Source organism: Fragaria vesca, linkage group LG2 (genome assembly GCF_000184155.1).
Source record: "Fragaria vesca subsp. vesca linkage group LG2, FraVesHawaii_1.0, whole genome shotgun sequence".
NCBI classification, from domain to species: Eukaryota; Viridiplantae; Streptophyta; class Magnoliopsida; order Rosales; family Rosaceae; genus Fragaria; species Fragaria vesca.
In genome coordinates, this window is record NC_020492.1 from 18,873,868 (window position 1) to 18,879,368 (window position 5,501).

A 5,501-nucleotide genomic window follows, 5' to 3' on the forward strand; every position below is an offset into this window, starting at 1 on the left:
CCATTTAATATACTATCATTCCAAGGTATTTAATTTTCTGTATATAACAGAAATTTCTTTGTTGTTTCTCTTGTTTAGGTAAAAATGTAAACTGAAACATCATATACAAAAACAAAATTAGATTTTCTAATGAGATATTGGAAATCTAAAAATAGAAAGAAAAAAAATCCCGATTTGAAAAGACTGGGGATGAGCAATTTAAGTAACATATCTGCATGCATATAAGCCATCCATAATCTATTTTATAGCTTGAAGGCATGTTCTTACGTAAGGATGTTCATAGACAATTGAATTTCTAAATCAACTTACATATGCTGTCTTCATAAACTTTACAGAAACTTATGAAAATCTTTCGACATTAAGACACACTTCAAATTAGATGCTCTATGAAAGAACTGACCTCCGAATGAAGGGAAAGCCTCTCCTTTTGTTTGATATACTGTGGTAATGCTTGAGTTATCTTTTTCAATTGCATTGTAGATTGATCATGAGAGTCCTGATCTCTATTCACCAGATGAAATATAACCAAACATAAGTTTCAACACTATCTGAGTTATAGGACCACCTAAGGTGCAGCTTCTTTAGATGTAAAAAGCAGTAGCTAACCACCACACATAAGGAAAGTAACTGCTAAACACCGAATAAAGTGACCAGTTGATTACTAAAATTCTTAGCGAGTATTCACACACCTTGAATTCTCCATTTCTGCAGCCTTATTATTTGAAACAAAATGGGCAAGTTTCTTCAACCGTTCAGTAACCTGACAAGGTTCATGTGTGATTGAAAAAAAATAAAAAATAGAGATGAATTTATGCATGTGAGAACCCAGCAGATAGGTGTAGGCAGAAGTCTTACCTCTGCTATGTGTTCATGGCGAAGCTCAAGCCAAACAGGATCATGCTCTAGAAGAACAACTTTCTTGTCAGCCAGACCACCAGTTTTGCTTGGAACCTGTACGTACAATCCCATGTTACAGTGTCCAAAACTGCAAACCAGAAACTCTAAAAAACATGTAAATGAAGGGACGTTACTACTTCAAGCACATATCTATTTCCTTCCATATTTAACAAATCATGACACATGGCATCGTATGTCCATTCATGTATGACCGGTGCAATCTGCACAAACACAGACCAATTAAGTATATATAGACAAGGGTCACTTAAGTATGATGTGTTTATAACCAGGCACATATAGTTGAATACCTGATCCACAGATCTGTCAAGGATAAGCAACTCGCATGATTCTGTCTCAGGGAAATCTGGAATTGTATCTTTATATTTCATGAGAGAATCCCAGATCCCAGCAGCAAGCTTTGTAGGAATTAAATCAGGAAAAGTAGTCGTCGTGGTGGCATCAAGAAACTTGGCAGCTCGGTAGCGCACAACAGGAAATTCCTATGAAATTGAGGAAACATATAATTGCTTCAGAACATTTTCACAAAATCTTCAATTAAAACTTAAACATCTCTAGAACATCTACCCTTAGAGAAGCCAAGACTGTGGCAACACGCACAGCTATCTCATTCAAACACAATACACCTTTGCACGAATCCTCCTTGTCCTTATAAAGCTGCTCTAAAGCCTTCTCATTGTTGGTAACAAAACCCTGTGCAAAAATTAAAAAAAATCACAGATTAACAAATGAATACAATATATATAAAAAATGACTGCATATAATGGATATGGGATTAAACAAATTGAATGAACGTACCTGGCTGTCTATAGCTAAAAATTCCAAATTCATCTGCATGTTCATCCAAAGTCAACTCGTTTGATACATATCCTCTGCAAATTTATCAGTAAACCAAATATTTCCCAAGGGAAAGAACTATACCTCTCTCAATGCAGATATGCGACTTAATACATTTAAATCCTCCATGATGCGACCAACCAAATCTTTAGATATAGGTGAACTAAAGAAAATAAATGCCCTTCACAAAGAAAAAGGAAGATTCTGTTACCCCAAAATACTAGCTAGGACAAGAACATTACTGATACGCTGTACATACTTCCTGTATAATGGCGCTTTTCCGGACATGTCTGACAAGAATAAGTTAACACTGCAAATTAACACAACAGAGAGAGGGGGAGAGCAAGAGTTAGCAACATCTCCACTCAGATTCAAATCATTCAGTAATCACTTCGACATAATTGAACGGGAAAATTTCCCACTTTATGTTTTAGTCTGTAAACAAAACAAGCATGTGGGAAGTACTTGTTTCAGAAAGAAAGAGAAGTATGAAAAATATATTTGTTTCAGAAACAAATCATACTAGTTAGTTAGGAACATTAAGTTGAAATAACCCAAAAAGTATGAAAATATTACTTCTCTTTAGAAGGCCGGATAAAGTATATTGCATCCATGTTGGGCCATGACTGCCTTTTCTTTTCTAAGTCTTCAAGCACTGCAGGAAAATATGCATTCATTAAAGTAACTTGTGCGTAAACAAAAGGAAAATACAGTAAATACTATGTTATAAATTATAACTTATAACCAGTATAGCATTCAACCATTTACCCTAATCACCTAATGGTTTTATATTTAACAAAACCCCCAAGACTACATGAAAAATATAATTAAGTAATTTCCAACATATATCTAGAAGACTCAAATATTAGATATCATCGCAGTCATGGGGATTCCAGAGTGGAAATATTAGAGAACACAAGTTTTAGATCGAACTGCTGAAATGGAAGATACAATGTGTTCCATATAAATAGTCAAATAGTACAGTAGTACGGTATACAGTTAAACAAACACTGACAACGTACATGCAGAGCGTGATAACAATATTTGCAAACTGTGACCGATAAATTTCTCTTTTAAAAGCTTAATGCAGCATAGATTGAGCAGAAAAAGATTATACTGACCAAGGCAAACACCCAAAGTAAAAAAAAATCTTACATGAAACACCCTCTTCTGTTGTATCACTGAGTGTGCATGCGGAAGACATTATCTTAGTAGTAAGTTTATCCATGATAAGTACCTACAGAGAATCAGCTAGAATTGTAGATTCAGGAAACACAATGAATTTAAATTTCATGTAAACAAAGAGAACATCATCACAATATTATCAAGAGTTAACAAATGAAATAAAAGACGATACTAATTAGCAAGAAAGTAAATGTGTGGGAGCTTTTGTGGTGGAAGTAGCACAACTGTTTACCCTAAAGAAGCATCTCTCCCTACTACCCAAATCCCCATTATAGAGACCCTATAAGGCTTCAAACTTAAGAGTGACAGAACACTCCTAATGTTGAGGTAAGATTTGAGCTACCTTTTCAATTATGTAAAGCTGTAAACATCAAATTACAAAACTTATGCTTATACACCCTACATTGTATACAAACGAAACATGAATTAATCCTCCAAAGCATATACATATAAGGTATGTATGCATGTGTGTGTATACACGTATATCAAATTTGGTACCTTCCATTTTGTTGAGTCCTTCCTTTTGCAAGACGCAAGCATCTCATACAATAATCCTAAATAAACCAACAAATGGTTATCAACAAGCATACACATATATAGATATATGAATTAAATTACAGCCAAATGCAATGATCACATTAAATAACAACAAAATGAATCTCTACAAATGAATTTGCCCTAGGTCGTTTAAATTGCAGCTAGCATATATATATATATATATATATATAGGAATTCTCAGGTGCGGACGTCCGTACCAAAGTTTTGGTGCGGATTTCCATTTTTGCACCACTTCCCGATCGAATTTCCTCAAACTTCCTTCTAGACATATCTAGATCATCTTGTGTAGATCATCTCTGCAAAATTTCAGCCAATTTGGTGATCGTTAAGGCCCTCAAAATCGAAAAACAAATCTGACGGACTGAATTCTGTCCGATTCAGGTATATAACAGAAAAACACAAGTTTGAGGGCCTTAACGATCACCAAATTGGCTGAAAAATTTCAGAGATGATCTACACAAGATGATCTAGATATGTCTAGAAGGAAGTTTGAGGAAATTCAATCGGAAAGTGGTGTAAAAAATAGAAATCCGCACCAAAAACTTTGGTGCGGACGTCCGCAGCCAAGAAGGGCTATATATATATATATATCAGGGCCCTTTCAATGAGAGATCATTTTTTTGTTCATTTCTAGAAATAGGTCGATCATTTGACAAACTTTTTTGCCCTAACAAATTGCAATCTTCATCATTAGACGACTCATGTATCCAAAGTTGATTGAGCTTCGATATATCTACAACCATTTTCCTACACTAATCTTCCAAATTATTCATTAAAAAAGAGAGTATTGAACTAGTTAGGTACAAATTCATTTGCTTGAATGATCATATATCATAGAGGCAATCAGGCAAATGATGAAGAAATAACGAAAGCAAAAGGAGGAGAGACAACTCACGGTGGCGGGTTATTTGTTTGAAATTCTTATATGATGACGAACCGCCGGAGACAGAGAACGGCATGGTCGGAGATTTTTCCAAGGTCGGAATCGGAGATAGAACTTGGGTCAGTGGCGGCAGTAAACAAAAAGTCACCGTTGTTTACCATTGGTAAAGTGATTATATATGGGATTAAAATCAATCTAATTAAGTAACCGCCGTTAATTAACTCTGCTTTTTCTTTTTGAAAACCTGTAACAAGAAAAAAAAACTAAATCAATGAAATTCAAATTGGTCATAAACTTGACGATGAAGCTCCTGCAGTCCTGCTAGCTAACTTAGTTGAAAACAAAGAAACACCAGGCTGAATTTTTGGCCAAAACAAAACTAGGGCTCCTTAACTTTCAGTAGATCTATGAATTTTCTCTTTGAACGTAACTTAGTAAGTTCAAACAACAATAATCACTACTAGGTAAACAAACTATGTTCAGACTGCCAGGGATAGAAAAACTCAATCAAACTATAGAAAGATGATCCAAAAATCTAAATAATTTACAAAGACGACTTACCCAACGGAATTAACATCTCACAAGTTAGGCCCAAAAACTTCTGAAAAATATTTTATCTATGATGATAGGAAACAATGATGAATCAATTCAATCTCTGATATACGTTGAATTACCTGCCGGTTTTGAGACTTTTTTATAGTTGAGAATTTGGGATTAGGAGAAGAGTCAGTGCGCATAGACTGTAAGAGAAGAAGTTTTAATTAACGTCAGCAGTAAGCCATCGATAAAAGAAAGAAAGATGGTGATAGGTATCTACAATTGCAGATCCTTCTTTGCTTCTTGTGCACTGGGTTTGTGACGTTTCAGTAGAATTGGTTATTTGGTTTTGAAGAAGACGGAAGACGCGGCAATGTTGAACGGAGAGGAGGAGGTGATGTTTTTAGAGTTGACGACTGTTAGGGTTAGGGTTAGGGTTTGTGCAAGGACAGGTGTCAGATTCTTATGTGGGGGATTGTCGGATTGATTTTCCTCCAGTTACTTTTCTTAGTTTCTAAGAAAACTTCCTGTTAGAGAGAGAGAGAGAGAGAGAGAGAGAAGAGAGAGAGAGAGAGAGAGAGAGAGT

The 5,501-nt window shown here is 35.3% G+C and overlaps 1 pseudogene across 1 annotated transcript in view; it reads right to left on the reverse strand.

The window, feature by feature from the left end:
* The window catches only part of LOC101301648, a 6,323-nt pseudogene extending 1,869 nt beyond the window's left edge, over window positions 1-4,454 (reverse strand). The window contains exons 1-13 of the transcript XR_184150.1: window positions 4,391-4,454; window positions 3,436-3,491; window positions 2,908-2,989; window positions 2,329-2,407; window positions 2,012-2,062; window positions 1,837-1,933; window positions 1,714-1,746; window positions 1,483-1,608; window positions 1,206-1,397; window positions 1,035-1,118; window positions 856-951; window positions 686-760; window positions 401-496 (exon numbers count right to left, since the gene is read on the reverse strand). The product of XR_184150.1 is annotated as an SNARE-interacting protein KEULE-like (transcript). The remainder of the gene's footprint in view (window positions 1-400; window positions 497-685; window positions 761-855; window positions 952-1,034; window positions 1,119-1,205; window positions 1,398-1,482; window positions 1,609-1,713; window positions 1,747-1,836; window positions 1,934-2,011; window positions 2,063-2,328; window positions 2,408-2,907; window positions 2,990-3,435; window positions 3,492-4,390) is intronic.
* Window positions 4,455-5,501: the final 1,047 nt, after the last annotated feature.